The sequence below is a fragment of the Pelecanus crispus genome, chromosome 4, assembly GCF_030463565.1.
Source record: "Pelecanus crispus isolate bPelCri1 chromosome 4, bPelCri1.pri, whole genome shotgun sequence".
Lineage (NCBI taxonomy): Eukaryota > Metazoa > Chordata > Aves > Pelecaniformes > Pelecanidae > Pelecanus > Pelecanus crispus.
The window spans coordinates 6573082-6598873 of NC_134646.1; positions in this window are offsets into that span (position 1 = coordinate 6573082).

Genomic DNA, 25792 nt, shown 5'->3' on the forward strand with positions numbered 1-25792 from the left:
AATACTTTAAGCAGCAAGTCCTGTAGCTTCTAAGCTTCAAAACCTTCAAAAATTCAATCTTTTGAATACGGAGAACTGATGCTTGCCAGTCTGTAGAAATTAATACACCTGAACAAAAATAAAAAAAAACAGAATGGAGTGGATGATTTCAGCCAAGATCATTACTTCAATTAAAAGATTATCAGTAAAATACTCCAGAAACTATGGAGTTGTCTGGCTTTATTTATAATGTTCAGAAAACACAAATTATCATTTAGTACAATAAGGAGATGAAAAAAGTTTAGTTTCTTCTAGCATCAGATGTAAAAAAATATTTTCTAAGGCTTGTTTCTTGCTTTTGGAGAAATATTATATAAAAAAAAAGAAAATCAATTCACTGCCTAAATCACACTTTTCTACACGTTGTATTGCCTGTATCTTAATGATGTCCAAGACTTTCCCCTTAGAGAGTGATACTTTGTCCTCTGACATCTCATCTCCTTGCACACCAAACTGTTTGCAATAGCTAGCAGAGATTCAGGATATTGCAGGTGATGATAAAAAACAAACCCAGTTCTGTTGCAAGTGACTTCTTGACTTATGCCTGCTAAGCACAAACCTCCATTCAAAGGCTTGAACTTTTAAAGGCATAATTCTCTATATTTTTGTGTAAATATGAGCAGATGAGAAACAATTCCTTATGGCATTCATTCTGTGAGATTTCCCTTACTTTTCCTCTTCACTGGCCGTTCAGGAACAGAAATATACGGAGGTGCAAAGCCCCAGGGTTTCGTTAGTGACACAGTGGGTTGGATTCTCTGCTCTGCAACTTGCACATGGCTTTGGTCAAACAAACATACACAATACACAAGGCTGTCAGATATAGCAGAACTTGTTGCCTAACCCAACCTGATAAAAAATAAATGACTGCTCCCTAAGCATCAAGAGGTAGGTAAAAATAAGGAGTAGATAATGCAGATTCCTTGGAAAAAATACGCTTCAAATTAGCTTGGTGGATTTCCCCAAATGGAGACACTGTAAATAAATGGCTACAATTCAATGTGTTTGTGGAACTAAATACATTTGGCAGAAACACAAAAGACCAACATGACAAAACAGTGATGCACCTTATGCTCACTCCAACCCCAGTTACAGGGAAGTAATTTTCTTTTACCATTAACATTAGACAGCTTCACGCTGGATGCTCCGGGATGACCCCGATATGCAATGAGACAGTCAGGTACCCTGGTAAGAAGCCACAAGTCCTCTCAAACAGCCTAGATACCGACAAAACAGTCCTTTTAGTTTATTTATTGCACTCCTTCCGTTGTTCTTTTTAAACTCTTAATTTAACCTTACATGAGAAAAATCTCAATTGCAAAGTAAAGATAACTGTTACACCTTATCCTTACCCCTTTCCCCCAAACACGCTCATAAATCAAGGCACTGTGGATTTGCCTGGAAGCGGTGCCATCGTATTACTCTTAATTAAGTAGCCTTAAAGTCAGTAGCCAATGAATATTGATTCACACGCTTCTCACTGCAATAAGTCATCGCAATGTCTTCAGGTGCTACTGATGTGAATATAATATCTAGACTTGCTCTGTCCACATTCATGTCAAATGAAGATTAAGGGTGAAAAGAAATATTCACCTTGCTATTTTCTTCTATATAATGTACATCTGACTGGTATAGAGCAGCTTCCCTTCCTTTTCAAAACTGTACAAATATTTCCCAGTCTACTTAGCTTACATTTAATTTCTCTTCACAGCAATTGAATTTTGTACTACCACAAAAAAAAAAAAAAAAAAGTAGTGACCTACTTTTTTCCTGAGGTTTGGAAGGAGGACTTGCATGATGGATACTGGTTCAATTGGACCAAGAAGTAGACAATACTCTGCTTGGAATGAGGACTGAAAATTGCCGTATCACAGTTATGATAATGCATCATTACAATGAGATGCTCTCTTCCTTATCAATTCCAAAAATATAACTGTCTACAATCGATTAAATGCATTATTAGGTTGATTGGTGCTTGCATATCAATATCTAAATTAAATTGATCTAACTGTGAGTAACTTGCCGAGATTTTGTAAGAGCTCAAGCATGTTTCTCTCTTCTCCAAAGAGAAGTAAGGGTTTAATTGTCCAGCGTCTATAGGTGATTTTTGCCACAGCCTAGTTAGCTGATTAGGTCCATAAAGAATATAATCTACCAGCAGCATTAAAAGTTTACTTTACTACTGTTTGGTTTCCTATGGTTCTAACACAACTGAAATGAAAGAAAACTGTCTTTTATACACCCTCTCTCTACACTTTATGCTTACAACATACAAGTTTCTACAATTTAACAAACTCCATGTGCTTGTTTTGTAGCAGAAGTACAAATTTATCACTTATCATAAATAGTATTTATGTGGAAATGTTAAAAAAAGGAAATACAGACATGAAAACAGATTGTGTATTCAGTCATGTAATATTTTTTGGCTCAGTTCAGGTTGCAAAGTCATGCAAAGCAACTCCTTCTTAATTGTCCATTATCCCACACTGCACAGGGTATACAAAATCTTTATCGCAAATCTCCTAAAGCCGGGGATCTGCCCTTACGTGCCAATGCATTGGTAACTACACGGCAAGAAGAGGCTGATGCATGATAATCATTTTCTTCTCCTTGCTTGGCAGTGAAGTAGCTGGAGGCAGGATTAGTGCGGGTTCCACCCAGCTGCGGACCCAGGATGATCTGCCCTGTAGAGCAATTCTCAACAGGCAGGCTGGTAATTTTGCAGTTGATTATACTTCTATCTTTGTACTAACACAGATCAAATATTTGCAAATGAGGCATTCATTACTTCGTTATCTTAGAAATCAGCATATTCTTTCTATGTCTGTCCTGCCGTCACTATTCAGCCAAAGTCACTAGAGATTCCAGCGATACTTTAAAGCCTCCCAGTTATCAGACCATGGGTGTACAAGCTATTTTTATCCCCCACCAGGCCACCCAAAAGATTTCTGAAGTTTGAAGCTCTAATTTAAAATGACTGCTTTTTTTTACAGCAATTGTACTATGCCTTGGTCAGGTTCTGAAGCTTAAATAACAGTGAAATGGAGCTGAAGACAAGAGTACCAATTTACAAACTAAACTGAAGTTTTATACATCAGTAAATCCTTGACCAAAGTGGATTATAACATAAAACCCTGACAGACACTTAGCTACAACATAAGCAGTGGAATAAGATGGCAGTATTTCTATTATCAATCCAAAACCCGTTCTCTCTTAGAGATATATTTCATATCACAGCCTCTCATTCCTGCTCAGATTTGTATTTTCTAGCTAGTGTTTAAAAAGAAATACTTGAGTCAGAGATATACATAGCTTATTTAACTTTTTTGCTACCCTTTTCTCTCACCAGCACCGAAAATTTGCAGTGCTGTGTTGCTTGCTATGGGCCGTAGATGTGAGTTTTCAGCTTGTACAGTCACACTCGCTTTGTGTTTACTATGCAGAACAGTTATAACAGTATGCGGGAATGAAAAGCCATCATTTTTGTGGAATTGAATGAATTGTATAAATTTTACTTCTGAATTGCTCTGGAAACTTGAAATTGTTATGTAATTAAGAAACCCATTCAGATGTCTTTCCAGTCTTTCATTTTCTGTCTTTGATGCATTTGCCACTGGGTTTTTCACAGAATATTAAGCTTTCCATGTGGTTTCATTTACATTTCTAATGCAAGAGACCTAGTTTGCCATCGTGTGTAGTTTAGGTCTCAACTGTAGGTCACATCTAACTAGGGGACATCTAGAAAATGAAAAAGTCCTAGCACCTCTGTGGTTAGCTCCGCTGAATAATTGCTGCAGTAGCTGAATTTTGCTGTACAGATGTTGGTAATTTGCTATTGAAAACCACCAGTATCAAACTGTCAGAGTCAAGAAATGGCTTTAATTATTTCCTCCCTGGAGCAGTAATAGCCATTACTTAAATACTGCCAAAGCTGGAATGTGTTTGTGCTGGTGATTTCTTAGCACATTCAGTGAAGGCAACTTACCTGCACTTGCCAGCCCTGCTGCTGTCGTAGATTTGCTCCCTTGTCAGGGGAAACGCAGAACGGCGCGACTGCTTCGGCGAGGGCTGTATCGTCTGGAGACCACCTTCGCAAACTTTTGTTATTTTCCCTGGCCACCAAAGACTAACATTGTTTTTCTGCTTCATTGAGTCCTGAAAATAGAGAATAAATCAGACAGCTCTTGGAAATAACAATACAGGAAACATCTTCTCTGGAAGGGAATAATTAAATACAAAAATGAAATAAAAAATTTTTAAAAAGCTACAGAAAACTCGGTGAAAATTGCACTAAGAAAGAAGGTGAGGTCGGCAGTGCTACTGCAGGAGTCTCCTCGTCGCTCTGCGTAAGCACTGCCCAGGTTCTCATCCCTACTTGCAGCAATGGGCATAAATAAAACCATAGTCAAAACAACACAGCTTAAAAGAAAAAACCCAAACCTTCAAGAGCAGGTCGAAATATTTGTAACGGTTTATAGCAATTTTAACATTATTCTCTGTCCTTCTTCAAATAGATCCAAAACCCAGAAAAATTAAATACTGATGTTAATGTGAGCATTTCCACAGGAGCCTGCAATGGGCTTTGGCTCGTGCTTCAAAAGAAAAGAAAAGCCCTTGAAAATAACTCTTGGGCTAGGACTTTTTATTCCTCATTCCCATGCTGTATCGATTTGGGGAGACAGTCTAACCTCTTCACCCCCGAAAGTTATCTTGTCTCTGAAGTGGGATAAGGTTTTTTCCTCCCTAAATGATTGCAAGGCTTTTTGTCCCTCTGACAGAGGATATTAAGAAGTGCTGATGCAAAGTTTTCATGAAGTCTGGAGGAGTTTGTCTCCTAGAAGAGCAAAGAATTAGGATGTTCATGCAATAGCCACACACTTGGCCGGCAAGAATCTGCTCTTCCTTTGAAGTGCACACTTCAGATATTCGTGCCTATAGAGACCGAGCGTGTTTTCCCACAGGCAGTAACCTTTTCTTCTGCTGACTGCACATCACAGGCTCGTGCAACATGACAAATGTAGCACTGATGGTCTCTGGGTTGCTCAAGAAAGAAGGGTGGAAGGCTGGGAGAAGCAAAACATTGCTTATAAAAAAGAAGGAACACGATGAAGAAAACCAGTCTAAAGAAATATGTTGGGGTCCCTCTGTTTGGAAATATTTGCCAGCCTAGAAGTTTTTTAAGTCATTAAGAACTCGCCTCTAAGTTGTGCAACACGTTTGCTATTAATTTGTCTAATGTTTTTAAGTACTAGCAACGAAGAGGTCAAGGAATGTTTTAACTACAGCCACATTTTCCTTGACTTTGTCTTTTATTTTCTTTCTTTTTAGGTCAGCAATAAAAATTAAAAATCTTGAGGAAAAAATAGAAACAGTTACTACTTCAAAACCAGCATCTCAGAAAAGAGAGAAGAAAAATGGGTTTTCTTCACACCCCACTGTAATAAAGACCTACAGGTTCTGTTGGATTTTTGATCAGGCATTAAGGTATTTTTCCAACCAAGCTTCTGCAATGAATATTTCTATGAGGTGATCACTTCTAATAGCAGTGATTACCACTGCTAATATTATACCATAGTAATGATAACAAACACTATGTCTCAGTATCATAGGCTATTTGACCATTAACAAAAAAGATTATAATACTGGTTAATAGAGGTTTGTGATCAATAGCTATTAAAGTTCTGCTGTTATCCCTCCACAATCGCTAAGAGCATAAATAATAATAATAATGAGTTGTGGAATGTTCTCTAGTGTCTCTGCACGGGCAGGAACTATCGCGATTGCAACAGGCACGTCTTGCGTGTGGCATATCTTAACCACCAAACTGGTATCTATGTACAGAGTTTGGTGTCATCGACATTCAACTCACAGCTGAAACTATTTTGGAGTTTTGTTAAGAATGACAAGATTTGATGAATGGAGATTAATGATTAAAATATTTCAGCCTTTCTAAGTCCTCACAAAATGTGATGGCAAATAAGTCTTCAAAGAGATTTATTTTTGTTCCTAGCAGCTGGATATCTAGAGCCTGCCGTTCCTGAGGGAGTCCCAGAGACCTACTTGATGATGGGAGTGTTTCACAGCTGTAAGAGACTCGGATTGTTAAACAATGACTTGAGCTGTAACATATTTTAGTGACTAGACTCTTAAAACCCTGAGGTTTTCTAATTGCCTACAGCCAGCCTGCTTATCACTGGAAACCTGCAAACTCCTATGTTCTAACACAAGGCAGTGAAAGCCTGTCTTAAACATGTCATTCAATTACAAGGAAATTATTCCAGAAAAAAAGAAACAAAACCCCTTCCACCCCATTTTGCTGCTGCCAGAGGTGCAGGTGGGCCAGGGGGCTTGCTGACATAGCTAAGATGGCACCGGTCCTCAGGGACCCCTGCCAGGGTGCTGCTTTTCGAGCACGATGTGACCAAAACCTGTGACGAGAGTAATGGATAAATGGTGCGCGCTGGTTCCTACAGAATAAAAACCAGCAAATGGCAGAGAAACCGTCCTCCAGCTCATGAAATCCTTCCCCAAGGTGCATACAGCAGTGACATTTGTTCTGTTGTCAGTGGCAGGGTGAACTCTTTAACTATCGTGATGGTGCCAAAATGGCAGCTGTAAGATCAGACCCTGTATCATCTCTTCAGAGAAGAAAACACGTGAAATGGGCTTAAGCTGCGCCAGGGGAGGTTTATGTTGGAAATTAGGAAAAATTTCTTTACGGAAAGGGTGGTCAAGAATTGGAACAGGCTGCCCAGAGAGGTGGTGGAGTCCCCATCCTTGGAAGTGTTCAAAAAACGGGCAGATGTGGCACTCTGGGACATGGTTTAGTCTAGTCTACCCTTGATTGGCTTAGTGTGGACTTGGTAGTGTAGGTTAATGGTTGGACTGGATGATCTTAAAGGTATTTTCCAATCTAAACAATTCTATGATTCTATCACCAACGCCCTACTCTGCAAGGCGTAATGGCATTAATAGTATTAAAGACCTTTGTGGCCCACAGAAAAATATTCCTTATCACCGCTTAAGCAGGAAAACAGGTGTGAAAATTGTTTTTCCTGCCTGCAGAGAATATTTATTTGCAAGGCAATTACTCAATTACAAACATTTCCATTTTGAATTGGAATGAAAATTGAACTTGGACAATGCCAGTGAAACATTTGTGAAGTCATGATGACAGAAGTAGAGCTTTTGTAAAGCACTTTTTATAAGCCACGTGCACATTTAAAAATCACTTTAAAACTCTCAAAGATTTAATTACAGGCTCTGTAGTGATCTATATTACCAGGCCTTGATTATTTTTGCAAAATATGCTACATTAACTGACATATGATGGAGTTGTAGATTTAAATAGCTTTAAAGTCTTATAATTAAAAACCATAAACAAAATTAATGAATTTTCTGGTTCGTAACCCTAGTTTTTATGGACTCTATTCACTGGCTGATTAGTATGCCAAAAGAAGTCATTTTCTGTCATGCAATCATAATCCTGAACGGCTGCACTTGTGGATGTAATTCTGCTCAAAACCCAGATGACAGAGAATCAAACTACACAAAGTTCCAGTACTGCCCTGAAATTTAAAAAAAAAAAGAAAAAAAAAAAAAAGTCTTAAAACGAGTGCCTTACTGTTAAGGAAGATAAATACATTAATAACTATTTTTAGGAGGCAAAAAACCCCTCACTAAATCTGGCATCTTTCTAAAACTTACCTGTTAAAATATTTAAGAGAGTTTTCCAAATTTCTTGGTTTTTATTTTGCAGCAAGACATTTTTGGGGATATTGTTTGCATTAAATGTATTTGCATTGTTTGCATTAAAAATATTATACTGAAAAATCTAATTTATTTCAAGTAGGCAGTGACAAGAGTAGAATTAATCTACAGAATTAATCTAAACTCCTCTGGAAAATGTAATCTTTTTAGAACCTCATACCTAATTGTCATGTGATAAAACCTAGTGTGACATTTTGGGTCAACATGAAGCAGCATTTTATTTGACAGTAATTTATTATTCTTACCCTGGTTTGACATGTTTTAGTGCTATGCATGTTTTTGGCTAGTAATTTTCAGTGACCATCATGCTGTCTTGCCTCAGCCATATACAGCATCTTGCCACAAAACAATTCAAGTTCCCCTTTAATTTTTTTCTTCCTCAGACATACAGATTATGTGGGATGTCTGACTTACTGTAAAAAGAGTAATTTGCTTATATAGTGCCGGTCAGTTTCCAGGCATCACATTTTAAAGGCAGAAAAATCCAATAATTTTGGATTAAAAAAAAAATGCCAATAATGCCGATTTTGAAGCCATTAGTTTTCCTGTATCACTGTGCCAGAAATCAAACTGCTGGCACTATGCACGTTCATAGGTGATAGCAACTGAGGGAATATGGAGAAACTTCAGGAAAAACTTCAGCTCTGAAGGTGGACGAGATCAACGTGTAAGAATTACCAGAGCAAAATAATCAGGTATAAAAAAGTTATTCCTATGGAAGAGAGGAAATACTTTAAATGAAACCCACACTTTAGAAATGTCACTGCTTGTTTACATAGAATTAATAAATGGAATACCTCATGGCACTCTGTGGACTTTAAGCATTTTTACAATAAAGGGGTCCTATAGGAGGAAAAATGACAGTTCTGCAGTCTCCCATTTCTCCAGGGACAATGCTGAACCCAGTTTTGCTCTAGGAAAGTCTCTTAAATTCCTCAGAAAAATCACACTTACATGTTTTTCGCAGTAGTTTAGCACACTTCTTTCCTGTATATTTCTTGATAAAACGGAGTTACTGCCTCGGTCCATGTGGCTGTGCCCAAAGCGAGAGGGAACCTTTCTGCCTAGGTGGGAGTGAAGCTGCCGCCTTCTCAAGAGGCTGACTGCAGCTAATGGCCACGCGAGGCTGCTCAAAGCTGATCCTCTCTCCTGTGCAAGACCTTGACGGCTGTAAGAGCAAAAACTAAAAAAAACCCTCATCTATTTGTGGATAGAGAAATGGGGGAGCTTCTCTTCACTGCGGGTAACTAGCTACTGCATCTTCCAGTAACTGCTGGCCTTCAGGTGGTTTTTCCCCTCAAGTGGTTAAGTAAAATTAGATGTAGAAAATGATTAATTTAATTTCCACCTGAAGCTTTTACAGGATCAGGTCTATAGGGAAGTAGATTCCAGTGTGTCCTCAGCTGCGGAAGGAGAGACAGGTGCAGGCTTAAAAAAAAAAAAAAAAAAAAAAAAAAAAAGGCTTGTTATAATCACTCCTCTTCAACACAGCTGGTTTAACAAGAGCACCGAGGTTTATTTGGACCATGCTTGGAAAATGGGAATTTCCATCTTTTTGTTCTCTTCTTAATGTACTGTGCAGAAAGGTCACTTGTTCTGGCAGTGGCTAATATCTGACATCTGAGCAGATCCTTAACGGGGGTAAATTGCCATAGTTCAGCGGTATAAATAGCCACAGCAGCACTCACCGGCCCAGGATCCGCTCGAAAATGCTTTTGATTAATTTCCTGTTACCGGGTTGGTCTTCAAATGCCTCTATATAACTTCCTGGCAGCGCAGTTAAAGCCCCATTTGCAGAGTGGCGTTTCCATAGTTTTGCCTTTGATTCACAAGCCAGCACTTGATGCCTTCTATTGATCGTATTCACCCACTTCTGTCAGCGGCCTCGGCGGGGAGCTGCCTCGAGAACCTTCCCGGCGCAATCTGTACCGACACCGCGCAGACGAGCAGCGGCATTAATGCCTCCCGTCCACCATCTGCTGATTTTTCCCGTGTGTATTTACCAGTCTGTGGAGTCCTCAGCGTGTGTGGAAGTACTTCGTGCCCTTCTTCCTCTAGCATGTAGGGCTGGAGGATATAAATATGCCGCTCCTTCATTTCCCAGTATACATTTATGGCTCTTAACTCTTAAAGGACTTGTTTTTTCAGTCACGATAGCAACTTTTCAGTAGCACTTGCATGACCAGTAAATACTGATTGGAAAACCCAGACAGTCATCTCCACAATCCATTTCATGAAATACTCAAGGATTTTTTTTTTTTCATGTGTGGTCATTTGGACTAAAACTGTTTAAGTGTAGCATTTTATGGTAATTCAACTTTAAATACGGTTGTAGCCCAAGTGGGATTTATAGTCATAAGATTCATTTACTAGGGGCAGGTGAAGAAAGATGTATTTGAGCAGCAGAAACCAAAATTTGCACGGTGAACCTCAGAATAGGGTCATCTTTTCTACAAGATTGTAATACCAGGATTATAAGCTCAATTATTCTGTCACCTACACAAGTTCTGATGAAGCGTAACTAAACTCGGTGAAGCTACTCTTGATGGAGAACACGTACTATCCTCAGGAGAGCCCAGTGCCAGAAACTGATCTAGTTTTTGTATCCGTGCCATATAGCTGAGATTTTATTTCCAGACATATGTAAAACCGCATGAACACCACAAGGTGGAAAAGGACCATCGCTTCAAAAAATAAGAAAAGCTCGGGAAAATCGTAGCAGCTTGAAGGCAGAGGGAAGGAGAAGCTGTTAGGGCTTCTCTCCTGAGTCCCAGTGACCACCCTCAGGTAGGTCAATGGAGGTGGGCCAGAGGCAGGACCCCAAACTGGTGGTTTCGGCACAGTCCTTGCCATCTTTGTTTCCTGTCTTCTGCTTCCAGCCAACACACTAGAAAAGTAACTGGCAGAGACAGGGGTAAGAGGGCAAAAAGGAAAAGATAGCATTTTATGCCAGATTTTGGGCCACATAGCGATAGCGTGGAGACGGAAAAGCGTTCAAGTCCCAACCTGCCTGTACTCCATCTGTTTGCAACAAGATACTTAGTCCCTGTGTAAGCAGAGGGAAAAGGGATGGGGTTTTTTTATTGCACATTCATGTAGATTTTGAAAGGAAGAAACCAAGCAAGCTAAAATTAAATATAATTTTCTCTTTTTCCCCATAGACTCAGTCTGGATGGATGCCAAACCACATTTCGGAGGGGTGAGAAAGGCCCAACATCTGCTTCTGGTGTAACTGTTTGTATCTTCACTCTAGGAAAATTAGGTTTGAAATAATCTCAAATTGTCTGACACCTGTATCCTATTAGAAGCGACACATGGAAACACCTTCAGCGTACCGAATTTAGCACCATGTCAACAGTTTAAAGTTAACAGGAAAAAAATTGGTAAAAATCATTGCTTCCCAGTTTCTGCTGAAACAGATCTTGTGTCATTTCATACTGCAAGCCTGATCCATAAACGTAATGGGGTTTGAACCAGTAATTATAACATGGTTTGTGCCCTAACTATAGCTGGAATTAAATTCAGTGTGCACCTCAAGGTGACTGGCGTACTGTATTTTGAGCTCAGTGGAGGCACACCTATGGGTTGGGTGCCAGCCAGCACCTAGGACATGGACACGCAGCGATTTCAGGAATGATTTTCCTGAAGTCCGGCTATGAATCTGAAGTTTAGCAACTTGCAGCTTATGAGAATAGCGAGCAGGTCGTATCTTATTTGTGTCAAGAAAGGGAGTCAAATTCCTGCATGGCACAGAGGTTTGCTGGTTTTTGGACACAGAGAAAAAGCAAAAGAATTCTGAAGTCAGGCAACTGGTTTTGGTACATTGCCGGTGCACTTCCCTCAGCGCAGATGCTGAAGTGCCTGTAGGGATTTATTTTAAACTCTCTTCCCAAACCTATGTAATCTCCCATTTGCAAATTCCTCTCGTTTAGGAACAGATCTGGTGACTTTTTCCCAGATAACATACTGACAATAAGATTCAAGTTCTTCTGAGAAGGGTATTCATTAAAATTCATAAAACTTTGTGACTTTCATAAAATTTGTACTATCTAAAAATGTACTACCCATTACAAAAACATACTGTCTTCTCATTCATCTTTAAACACATTCCTTTCTTTGAGAGCTTTGAATCAATTTGTTTTGAGAGATTAATTGTTTTTTAACGCTAGTCTGAGAGTAAGGGAAACTGTTTTCTTTTTAGATAGTATTGTTTTTCAGCAGATGTGCATCTTCATTAAGCAATGTCTAGAGTCAAGAAAACAGGAAAAAAACACTGATCTTGATTATTTTTCTCTTTTGTTCCTGCCAATTATTTGACACCATGAGAGCAGTGATTTTATCATGGAAATAGCTGTGACAAGCAAAGAGGATATTTACAGAAACACAGGCAGGTCAAAATGTGGTTTTGGAGTTGGAAAACAGCAAATTAACTTTGGGGAACTTAAGCAGACTGGGGTTTGTCAGCTTGTAGAGATGGGACAGGACTGGAGGGGGTGTCCTGCCCCGCTGGTGCCGAGGCTGGGGGCGGCTGGGGAGGCCAGCAGGGAAAAATGGCTGGGGCTGACGGAGATGCCTCACTCTGCCATGGGCGGTGATGCACAAAATGACCGGCATGATGTCGCTGTCACTCCATTCCGGTTGGGAACCTGGGGGGGTGTGCACAGGGGAGTGCGTTCATCTCTCCTTTTTATTTCTTCTTTTGTCTAGTCAAAAGATAATAGCGATAAAACCCATGAATGCTCAAGTAAGACCTGTTACAGCTAACCTGCTGTCTGCGTGTGAGTAAAGTCAGAGCTCATGCAAGAACAGACCAAAAAGTTAAAATATGGGCAAGCACACTGAATTTCAACGTGAATTACGGTGTGTTAATGAAAAATATGTTAGAAGTAGAAAAACTGGGCAATAATGGAAAGAGATACCAATAACACTGAACCGTTTTCAAGAGAGAAGAAAGCATGCAAGACCCTGTAACAAAAAAGAGTGTCAGGTACAGGTTCAGGCTTTTTTTTAACCCCAGGACCAGCCACGTGGACTAACTGTATGGTGTGCCACTAGCAACACTAAATGAAGGGTAATATGTAATATATTACATGAACCCATAGCTGAAAAATATCAGGGAAAACCTGGAGCACAACAAAACCTGTCTGAGGTGGAATTTATTCTAAGGGAACAGCTCTAGTGCCACAGCCTGATTTTGGAATAGTTTAATGGAAACTGCTCCCATGGTCTTCCTTAGGTTTAAACTCTCAGCTTGGGAGAAAAAAAAAATAAATATGAATAGACCCCTGCAAGCTTCCCAAGAAAGAAAATGATAAACTGCTGTAAGCAAAATGCGTGTGTACATTGGAGGAACAGCTTGAAAGCAACGTGAATTTGAACGAAGGAAGCTCACAGCTACATATTGCAAACAGCCTTCCAAAAAGGATGTTACATGGTAGGACAGTTCCCCCAAAAGGATGCTACAAATCACATACTGCAGTTATTAAACAGCAACAGTCTGAAGGGAACACTGTAAGACAGGCAGTAACGCTTCATTAGGAACATCTGATTAGAGGATTTCTCTTTCTAAAGTATTTTTGCCTATTAGTGAAATAGATGGGAGAAAATAAGGGTGCCTTGTAAACAGCTGCTCTACTTTAGGTCCACAAGAAAAAGCTTCAAATGACAAGGTGCCAACAGGAATTCAGTAAGGCCACAGTACTGCTCTCCCTGTGTTTCGGTCATGTTACAGCTGAGGTTCCACTGGAATATGGATGCAGAGTCCTGCTATTCCAATGTGCAAATACTGATCCCATCCAAATACCAGGATAAGCTAGCCCCTTCCCCATGGGCAGCTTGGCCTCCGAGACAGACTTCAGCTGCTGGCAAAGATCCTCCCACACATTCCACAACCTGTTCATCCCAGCTGAGATCTCTGTAAAGAACTGAATCAACAGATACACATTTGTAAGTGTAAACAGGGGCTGCAAAACTCCAAACTGAAAGGCCAGCACAGCCTCCTCGCATATCTCAACTTCTACCCTTGAACTTTCAAGAAGTCAATTTTTCCTTGGTACTTCCGATTTGAAACGCATGAGCCCTCTTCAAAGTCTTACCAAGTTTTTGCCCTTCAAAAATAGCCAGTCTTTGTTATTCCTTGTTGGACCTTGCTATTACAACTTGACAAATGTGAAACAAAGTAACAGATAATAAATTCTGAGTACAAATCCCACATATATCCCTGAGGAAGTACATCATTCTTTTAAGGATGGACAATGCAGTCTTATCCCAGCATTTGTGTCTCCCTTTCAAAACAAAAATAAAAAAAGGATCTGCTTATGCTTTCCTTTTCGGTTGGCAAAACTGTGATTTCCTGCAAGAGCCTGATCGGTGGCTGATAACATCACCTAACCTGAGCAGGACCAGCCTGGGGACTCTGGTGTGAGACAGGAAAATGCACCAGCTGGAAGCCTGCATAGGGAAGGTACCAGCCCCAGTTACCTCTGTCAGCCTTGCTGGCTCTCCTCACGCTTACAAAGACCATAAAGCAAGCACAACTCAGAGAAGAAATATGGAAAAACATGTAGGGAGAAGACAACAAGGAAATCCAGGAACTGAGCGGATTAGTCACTGGTGTCTCGCATCTGTCATCTGGGACCTGCTGAACCATTTTCAGTTCAGTTAAGTAAACCCAAGATTTAATACCCTCTTATCAGCAACCACAGAATTATTTCATGGTGACCGAGGCCCAACTGCATCTGAAAACGAAGTGCCCTATTGCCTGTCTTTCCCTCTGAAACAAACTGAGGTGCACGAGCAGCTGGCATATCTTTCAAGGCACATTTCAGGCATTTGCTTTCTTCAGATTAACAACGATATTCTTTTCTTTGTTTGTTTCTGTAGCTCACAGGACTTTTTTTCCTAAGAAACACTATGCTCATCATGTGCCCTTTGTATTTCAAGACAACAAAGCAGTTCCCCTTTGAAAGCTTGCTGTAAGCTGGCACAGCTCTGATCTACAGGTCTCCATGAAGCTTTTGATTAAGCTACACCAGTCTGCGTTGCTGAAAATCTGCCCTCATCTGTGGAATGATTTATGAAAAGCTACAGGAGAAATGCAGATTTTTCTCCTTATTTAACGGCTACTTAGCTTAAAGACAAGATGCACTTACATCAGACGGGCTTTGGGGAAGAACCACCACTTTCTGGCCTCCAAACAGCCCAAATCCCTGAGGAGTGACAGGGGACACTGGCAAGGGCAGCTCAGGGCGTGTGCTGCGGTGTCACTCTGCCCACCTCGGGAACCTGAGGCAAAGAAAACCAGAACAAAAGTACGGACAGAAGGTCAGCGCACGGTCCTGCAAGAACCTGGATCCCAGCTGGCACTATTCTTTGTCTTTCTTCAGGAACCTAACCTTTCTGCAGGACCTAACCAGAAGCAACCATGCCTTTTACAATATAACATAGATATAGCAACAGTAGGCTAAGCCAGAGCCTCTTCCATTTTGAAACTTCTCTGAAGGTCAATGTGATTCTATTAAATGCAATAACATTTAAAAATTTGTAATGCTTCTCCCAAGATGAATTTATCTCTCATATTTCTAAAGACTTGCACTTCTGTGTCATTAGCTGTAGATGTTCGACAAATACCAGTGACAAACAAGAAAATGAGCTTACAGGTAGCCAGGTATGACAGACCACTATGATAAAAACAGTGACCAGCACTTCGGTACGCACATGTAGCTAATTATGGTGTAGGATTCAAGACACTAACATCTGAGTGGGAGGATGCTGAAATAATCTTTTAAGCCATAAACAAAACTTCATAATCAGGGAGACATCCTGAAGGAAGCCACTTCCTTTGGAAATATTTGTTAATAGTAAGTGTAATAAAGGTGTATGTACCTATAGAGCCTATGGTAATGCATTATGAACAGGTTAATGCATTATGAACAGGTTAATGATTTTGCCTCTTGCACTCTTGGATATCTACAAAAGAAAGCTGTGATTTTTTGTTGATTCGCTGTGTAATGGTCTTTCGTTTATTTCGCAGCTCTGGGAATTGCTTAGGAAATAATATTGATGAGTGAGGGATTTGATAACATTCACTTCAGTTCCCAGAAGGCTCAAGACAAAGCACAACATGGAAGGGGAGGGAAACACTTTTCTGCATCACAAATGGAATAGGAGACCAAAACCAAAATTAGATGCAAATATTAATGTTATAATGACACAAGGTGAAGATCTAATTGCCTTGCAATTCTCTATGAAACCTCATGTTACTTAAGATACTTCTTAATGCTTCAGCATAAGCGGTGAAGAAGCCCAACCTGCAGGAGGACCTGCTCACCCTGTTTCTAAGTATCCCTGAGGACTGGAACGAATTTCACAAAGACTTAACGTGTGTCCACAAAAGAAAGGGTCACAGCTTTTAGTAAGTTTTCTACAGCAACATCCTTGTTAATTTAGAGCCTTCCGGTATGCATTTTGCTTCTGTCATCACACAGTCCCTTTACTGCCTTGTTTAAGCCTGAGGTTACAGCATACTTAAAAACCAAAATAATCTCCCCCAGAAGAACAACCAACCAACCAAAAAAGGAGACGGCAATGTGGTATCGGAGCTGAGAAATGGGATGAGGCAGCTCACGCTGAGCACTTGGTAGCTGCTGGGGTGGTGCATCAGCACCCGTGCTGGCTGCTGGGGCTTGCTTGTTGGCCTCGTGTCTTGTTTTGCACATGGTTGTGCTGTAAACCCTATTGCTCTTCCAAAATGATACAAACCGCTTTTTACGAAATGCCTGAATAAAGCAACTTTTTCGTATCATGCAAAGAGAGACCAAAAACCCATTGTAGCAGGAAACCCACTGGCTTGCTCCCCACACCCTGCCAGCCTTTTCCGAGGGGCCCCTCTCCACAACTGGGTGGTGCAGGACTGCACCCTGGAAAGACTGCTTAGCTGCCCACCCTCACCTTCTCCTTCCCTGAGTAAGGGTCCTGCCGATTTTCCCCCTTGTAACTAGAAACACATCCCACATGGGAAAGAACCGCAGCCATGTATCAGATGCGTCTGGCTGCGTGGCAACGACTGCTGCTGCATCCCCCTGTCCCCAGATGTCCAGCTATGACATGACCACGAAAATCAGCTGCCCTCCACACAGAAGAGCAGATACCCTTGCTAGATACGCTGTTGGTGATGTGGCAAGAGTGGGACTTGAGTATGGGATCTCCCCAGGACTCATTAATAAGTTATACATGCAAGGCAGTCAGTCATACACAGAAAAATCCACACTGTATCCCTTTTATAAAAAGTGGTATGTTATATATATGTGTGTGCCAAAGGTATATGGCATGCTATAGCTGTGGTTCCAACAGTCTCCTAGGATGTGACCCTGCATGTCAGTTCTTAGCTGTGTGCATGTTTTCAAATACATTGGTAAAGGACTGAAAATGCCTGTTTAAATAGAAATGCTGGCTGATTCAGAAAAATGCGAGAGAAAACATCACAGCTATCGTTCATTGATGTGCACAGGAAATGTGAATGGGCATTTTACAGAAATCTCAAGCCTACTTGTATTTGTTATTAATACAAAGTAGACTCACTTCTAATTTAGTGGTTTAACAACACATACACTGCTAAGATCCAAGTCGTCTTAAAGGCTTTAAAATCTAGTATTGATCATTTTCTTGACTCATACATCCAAACCACCTTTTAACTTAATTAATAGATGACCCAAATGCATAAAAATACAACATAGAAAAAGAACTTTCTAAAAGAGCAAAATCTTCTGTCAAACTGAAACAAGTTCCCTCCTCCCTGCTACTACTAACGCTTTCTGATTTATGGAAATGTTATTCACTTTGTCTTCCTAAAAATTCATTGGATTGGAAAAATAAAAGGGTTGTTCACTTTGTACTTCCAATGGAAAATGTTTATGACAACATGATTATGGAGAAAAATGCAAGCAGACCAAAGTATAATAATAATGGACATTTTCAACATTATTGATCTGACAGATTTTTTCTAATTTGCTTTCTGAAAGGCTCAAATTAAAACAACTGGTCCTATTCACTGACTCGGTAAACTCTCGGTGTTGCTCAGAGCAATGCAAGTTTGAACTCACTGAACTGGAATTTCAAGACTCGTTCCCTGAGTTCATCTGGAGAATAAGCATGTTTGAGTACGGCTGTGCTTTACCAGCCAAGCGCCTGCTTAGTTTTTACAGAATACATTCAGTGTGTATTTGTCTGGCAGAAGTTACCCAACAATTTTCAGAAACTTGACCACAACGTGTTATCACCAGCGGAGATTTTTCTCCACTGAGCATGCAAATGCAACTTTTTCTGAGAAAATGTGGTTTTGTTGCTTTCAGACACAATTTGAGGACAGATTGCTCATACGTTGACAATATGACCGAATATTGATGTTCGTGTTATTTGGATAGCAATCCCATAACATATTGCATCTATCAAACAATTACCTTGTCACTAGCTCTTTAAAGTCTAGAAATATGTATATGCAAAAGCAGCTTTGTTGATGCATGTCATTCCCCACACCAATAACTTGCAGCTGGGAAACTAACAACCTAATTTGTACCTTGTTGGTCAACAAGATGTTCTGACAATTCATTGTGCAAAGGAAATCCAGATTTCTGAAAGTATTTTTTTTTTGCTGATTCTCTGGGCTTCCTGTAGATTTTTATTGCACTCTAAACCAGGGATTTCATCCCTTAACCTATAGTATTGAAAGTATTCTCAATTTTGTTATTGACTTCAGCTGAAAGAGGAATGAACTTCAATTCAGCACATAACTGGCTGCTTAGGTAAGTCTCCAGCCCCAGCTGGCTGAAACCCTATGTATGCACAGGTGAAGTCCTGTCTTTACACTGGCCCTAGTATTTCTAAACTGCATAGATTATTATAATATTCAGAAAGGACTCAGGAAAAAGTCTTACACATTTTAAAATAAACAAATACTTTTCTTTAGCTTCTAAGGAAATTGAGAAAAAACCCGCACCTTCTTTTTGCCCTCTCTCTCTTTTCTTGGCACATATGTTGAACTAACCATTTTGTTTATCTCCTGGTTATTATTTTTCCCATGCATTCCTAGAACAGTCTAGAAACAGAAATCTCACAAGATTTCTTTACAGGACAGATGACAATATCTTGAATATGAATGAAAATTATGCACTGAAGAGCTAAAATCGCTAAATTTCTCACTTGAAGTCAGTCAAAACCATTAATCTAGACTGTTAACATGTCCAAATGGAACCCCAAAGCTGTGTCATGGCAGGCAGCAAACGCTCTTCGAGATTTTATACCACCCTGCAGTTGAGCCATGGTGGTGTGGGCACACCTCGGCAGCACCACGGACACAATTATGTCGCTTCCATTCATGAACACCTTGGTCCCGACCCAAAGTGCTTAACCACATGCTTATACGTAAGCACGCCTGTAGACCTTGTGAAGCCAATGCAAGTACTGGAGAAATATTCTACTGTGAGATTCATCCTGTGCATCTCTATATTCTTCCCTTTACTTTCTCTAACCTGAAGATCTAGACACCTTATTCTTCCTGACATAGAAGGGCTGATTTTTTACTGTGGACATAAGAAAATCTTCATCATCAGCACCACAATAAAGTAATTAAATAGATCAGCAAGACAAATCCACTAATTGCATGAAACTTACTCCTTCACTTCTACTCTTCCCTTTTTTAAATTACAACTGTTTGGAACAAGGATCCTGTTCCTCAGCAACCTGTGAAGCAGCCATCTTTAACTTGTCATTCTAGTAGTAACAATAACAGCCAAAATATTACGAACCACATAATGTAATTTGCTATATTATGATGTGTTTGGATAGCAACTGTACAGTTGCCATTTTTTACAGCTTTTCAGGATTTATAAAGAAAAAACCACAATTTTACTGTGTTCATTACCACACCAAGATCGCCATTTTTCTAGTGACATGCCCAAATTTTGGTATGATAAAGAAAGACACCTTCTTAAGTCTGCTACCTTATTTTTACAAAAGAGTGTAAAGGAATACAGACATGGGGCTCTGTCAGTCCTAATAACAGTATGGGTTTCTAACGTTGCACTCATTTCACTAGATTTAATTTAGATGTCCTTTCAAATGCAAGCAGTTAAAAACTGCTCCAGATTCATCCCTGTCTCCAGTAGCTTGTTGGATTGTACCAGGAGATAACGGACTGACATTATCACTGATCTTGGCCAAATGCTGTTGGTACAGTGCTCAAGGTCATTCACAGCTTACCTCTGCATGTGCTGGCTGATGTACAGCAGCGCTCAGCTGCGCTGATGGGTTCATCGTTCTCCGAAGGCAGTGACCAATGTTGAGCAGCTGGCTGAAAGGCTGTTTGATCTTCCCACTGCTTTGCAGGCAATACCACACTGCTCAGGGAAAGAAAAAAAAAAAAACAAAACCAAAAAAACCAACCAAAAAAACTCACTATTGAAAAGATTTATCAGCAAATGTAGTAGAGCCATGCTTGACCTCCGTATCTTCTCTTGTTCCCCAAAGGCAGCACATTTAAGATATTTCCTGTCTTTCATGTTACTGACTGGAATGCATCATGAAGTCCAAATTTGCAACCTGCTGTCTGTTTTAGTCATTAGGCATGACTTTGTCTCTTGATGAGAGCTGCAGCCAACTGTTCACTGTTTTAATACATAATTTTTTCAGTATTCCCTCCCTCCCCTGAACAAATAAACAAAAAGCCCCCAGCCAGGCTGAAAGTTGAAATTCACTCATCAGCCGAGGCTGCTGTGTCTTTACAGTATCTTATTTCCACATCAGCACATCACGCTCTGCCCTAGACCACCAAAACCTTAGTCGCAAAGTAAATAGCCTCCACCTATTATTTGGGGGCCAAATTCAAAGGTTACTGAACAACAATTAAAAGCATCTGCTAGATTTCAAAACAGCTGATCAGCCCCAGTGCTTATCCAACCGAGCACAAAGTTGGAGTTTACTGGCTGCAACTTGGTTCTACGTTCACTGATCTGTCAGTAACATCCATGCATTGTAATCTTTATATTATTTTTTAAAATTATGTACACTCTGCAGAGATATGCGACAAGTTATGAAATTAAGCTGTTGTGTTATCTTCGCCAGCTGCTATATTTTGGAATATTGTTCACAAAACAGTTACTTGGTATTTTAACCTCTGACCATCTTCAAAGTCAGCTGAAGACAATTTACAAGGACATTAAAATATACAGTGTAAAATACTGGTCGGGTTATGTTCTGATCCCCACAAGCGGTACACAAGTACTGGTTATGCCCTCACTCCACTATTATATATGTTCAATGAATGTATTCAAAGTGAAAGCAACTCCTAGAATCCCTATAAGTAGTCTTCTGCAGTAGAGAAAAAAAGAAACTAGAAAAGGTGCACATGCCAAACCGATACCTAGTTTGAAAACTAGATTGGTGAGAGGGACCTCACCCTGACAGAAAGTGACCTGTGGGGCTGCTCTGCCATTCCAATAATAAAAGTTTATTCCACGAGCAGAACTTGACTTCCTGTCTATTTTTGCCCTTTGTCCCCTAAATCTCCTCCCAGTGCAATAAGCCTGGCCATCTGCTCTTCCCCTACACCAGCCTGAGCTGCGGATACCTGCAGTGGTTAGTCTGGAGCTGGAGGCATGGGTTGGCCCAGCAGCTCCCGTCAAACCCACGAGGTAACTGATGGTTTCTGACAGTGCTTCTGTCAGTGTGGGCACCAGCGTGAATCTTTTCCTTCTATTCAGCTCCCAGCGCTCATAGAACTCACAGGCGATTAAGGTGATTAAATCCCATCTCAAATTTGGTTGAAATTGCTGAGCCATTTCCAAGGTTATGAAGGGGAGACTGGCCGGCAGATTGGGAGGCGGACAGCAGAGGGCTGGTGTGCTAGGTTAAAAGCAGCCCATTCCTCTTGTTCAGCACAAATATCCAAACCCTCACAATTAGAAATAAAAACCCCTTTGACTATGCTGCATTAACAGTTTGGCAGCTACTTTGTCAATTATAAGGCAATTTGATATTTTTTGAATACTAATTTTACATCAGTCATTGCAAGCAAGTTGAAAAAGACCTAAAAGGTCAACTCCTCCGTTCATCTGCAAACACAGTTGTGTCATTTATCCATGTCCTACCTTGTAACTCAGAGCCAGGCTTTGTTGGTTTTAATGGTTTGGAATTTCAAGATGGAAAACTGACAGAATATCTGCCAGTTCTCTCGTTCAGTTAAAAATGTTGGTCTGAAGGGAGGGAAAACATTGAATTCAGTTCTTCTACAACAGTAGGAGCTTCTGTCTTCCCCTTTTAGGAAAAGTTGTAGGATCCCAGACATGAGTCACCTCTTTGGAAGAAAAGGACGGAATATTACAACTATTTTTGCCCAAGGATTTCACCAAGAGGTAGAAGACTTTAATGGAAAGTGTCTGGTCATGCCATGCATCTCTTGGGCTCACTATTTCCAGCCTTTGCCTGACCATACCCATTTACTTTGAAAGTTGTGAGCGCTGGTGGAGTAGGGACACTCAGGCAGTTTATACTGTTGTGTTCCCAGTTGCAGATAATACTATGCAGTTCAGTCCCTCAGCTGTAGACCGCAGGCTGATAGCCTAAATTATTCTGTTGGGAATTACTTTCCCTATAGCCTGAAGTAATTAATTGACTCTCATTACCTGTTTTAGTTCTGGATTTTCTCATTAATTTTAAACAGATACTAAACAGATCATTTTGGGGGAACTTTCATAATGAGAATTACAAACATCTTCAAAGCAAGAAGATTGTTGCTAAGATGCATTTTCCTCTAATTCAGTCCATTAAAAATTGTCTGAAAACAACTAATAGAACAGTAAGATCTGCCTGACTGGCAGCCAAGGCAGGCTATCTTACTAGCAGAAATTATTTAGTAACTTTACGATTCATGGAAACTTGCATTCCCACCAGTCACATGAGTTAGTTATAAAGATTTGTGGAAGGTTAATAAAACCCCAAAAGCCCCACATCTCCAGAACTTTAGACTATATGGCAAATCATTGTCATCTTCCCATACTAGAAAGGATATTTCTAGTATGTTAATGATAGAAGATCCAGAACTGGGAGGGTACGTTGGAGACTGGGTATTTGGCTCTAGCATTGCCACCAGATGCATTTGTAGTGTCCCAGGGGCACTTGGGTTTTACTTGTGAAGTACAACCAAATCACGTTTCCTTTTCTTTAATACCCTTTTCATTGTCTGTCAATTATATCTCATTTTGGGTTATGACAAATGACAATTTCAATTTCACATCCAAATGGGATTTGAAATGCCACACAAGATGCATATTTAACACTTTACATCACCACATCTATTTTAAGGAAGCATCTATACTCACTGCAGATACTGCATTGAAGCCTCACTTATATTAAACAGCAGCAAGTCCTGTTCACTGAGGCAGGGAATACAGCTTTTCTATACTTTGAGGTGGATTGGCCAAACGCTCATAGGTCAATTCTCAAGCACAGGCATTAGTCCTTTTTTTGGTCAGTTTAGATAAATTGACTGTGTCGTTCATAACCCTGCTAATCACAGCCACATTACTCAACACACAGTTTGGAAAGTTTTCAAACTACCATTATAAAATACCTTAAAAAGAAGGGACAACCACCATGTTTCAAGACTTTGCCTGCCCATTTTGACCACGTGTGTAAATCAGCAAACAAGTTTCATGATCACTTGTAAGATACAGCCCAAAATTTACAATTGCTACCTGACAGATATCCAAAGAGCAGAGACAGGAACGCAACTTAACCCAGCAATGCCCAGGCCTCTTTAAAAACAGGCAGACCTACTATACATCTGAGTCACTTTGCTAATTAAGTGATAAAGAACATCTGATGGACAAGATAGATCACTGCAAAAAATAACCAACAGCAGTTTGACAAGAGCAGATCAACACTGCCCATCAGAAGGGAGAGCAGGGGGTCAGCAGAAGAGAAAATCTGTGGAGGATAACCAGTAATGTTTTATGTATCAATTTATTTTATGCATGCCTTACAGAGCCCACAGGCATAACTGCTCTGTAATTTTATCAAAAATCAAGATAAATTTAAAAATAAAAGTGGAAGTGATTTATAGGAGCTTGGATGGTAGTGAGAGAGTAGACTCAAAGATGCTAATACTAACCTATGTATTTTGGGGAAACTTGGAGCCAAAGTAATGCCTATCTTCCACAAATTGCATAATTTATATGAATTACTCAGTGCCCACAGACTAAAGCAAATTTGATAAAGGAAAAAAGTAGTCGTCATTTTTCATCATTGAAAGAAATATGACTGGGCTGAGGGAAAATTAAGACTGGCACATTAAAAATCACTGTTAGGAAAAAGACTACCGGTCTGATTGCAACTCACGTGTGATTCAGTCAACTGCCTGTAACTATGAGATTGGCACTGTTTAAATTCACAGCTTTTCAGAAGGATGAAGCTTGCTCCCTATTCATCTTTGCCACCATCTAAAGAATTAAAAGAGTGGCTGGCAATGAAGAACAAATTAATCATGTTTATTGTGACAACCATGACTGTTATAAAACAGATACTCTTACAGGACATGTTAACGTCCCCCACACTTTTTCTTTCTTTATTCAAAACCTGTTGAACATTCAGTTCAGGTCCCCTGAGACATATGTCTAGAAAAGCACTGATTCCAGGAATAAATCCATTTTGGGTACATGCAATAGAAGTTGCTTGTAATACGCTATTTGCAATTAATGTGTCTAGATGTACCGTTGCTCGCACATCTGAAGTCATGCAGTTATTTCTTAAAAATGGCTTTGAACAATCTTCAAGAACAACCATCTGTGTATAAAAATAGCTAACCAAAAGATATTTACCTTTGATTTATTCAATATTTGATTCTTATCTGAATATTTACTCTTCACGGTGGAAGTAGCTAAGGACAGGGAGCAATTAGGAAATTGCTGAACCAAGGTCAGCTCAAACACAGTCAATATGATATCATGTCAAAGCTAATATTCAAAGTTTTCAAATGGGCTAAGCAAAGACTGTGGAAGGAATGCCTGTAGAATAACATGGACTGACAGAAATGGGAAGGCTTTGAACTAAGTAGTTCAAAATGACACACAAACTCTTGTCCTGAAAACAATTCCTTCCTTGACATTGTGAAGCATTAACAACCTTTGTCCAAAAAGACATCAGTGGAAGAACAGCTGTAGCCATCCCTTACCTTCCCTGGCCCTACAGAGTGCAACGTGCACCCAAGCATGGGAGGGTTTGCTGCTGCACACCCCACCCAACCTACAATCTTCCAATCTAGGCTAGAGAATCGCATTCCTATTTCATCACTGCTGCCCCACAGACACCTCACAGCGACATCAACGTTCCTCAAGCAGAACCACCCCATCCTAGCTAAGATAAAGGACTACACTATCATCTGGCACCACTCAATCTAGGCCACAAAGAACAGTTACAGCCTAATCTTTCCACACTCCCATCATACTCTCCAAGGCTAAATAGCAAATAGCCGTACTACCCATATGCCCTGCATATTCTGACAGTTAGGAATGGTGGCAATTTAATGCTGACTGTTGCAGTGGGTCATTCTGAAAAGATCTTCCATAGTCACAATACAACAATGAAACTTATTTCTCTGCCCTGTACTTCGGTTGTCACAGTCAGATAAATGAATACAAAGTTTGTGAGGGAGAAGGCAAAGTCAGTACAGAAAAAGAGGTGTTGCACACTGGGCTGAGCTCGCAAGACTAAATCACATCTAACTTATTACTGGCATCACACTCCATGGTCACTGGCAGAAGAGCCTGTTGTGCCAGGTAAGTGTCAGGGATCCAGATTCCTAAATATTCTTACCCTGCCCTGTTGGTGAAATCGCTGAGTCTGTTATAGCTAAAAATATCGCCTGGCCTGATTTGTTTCCGCCCACCATTAACAAGATACAGTCCTATGCTCACAAGTTCCACTGTGAAACAAC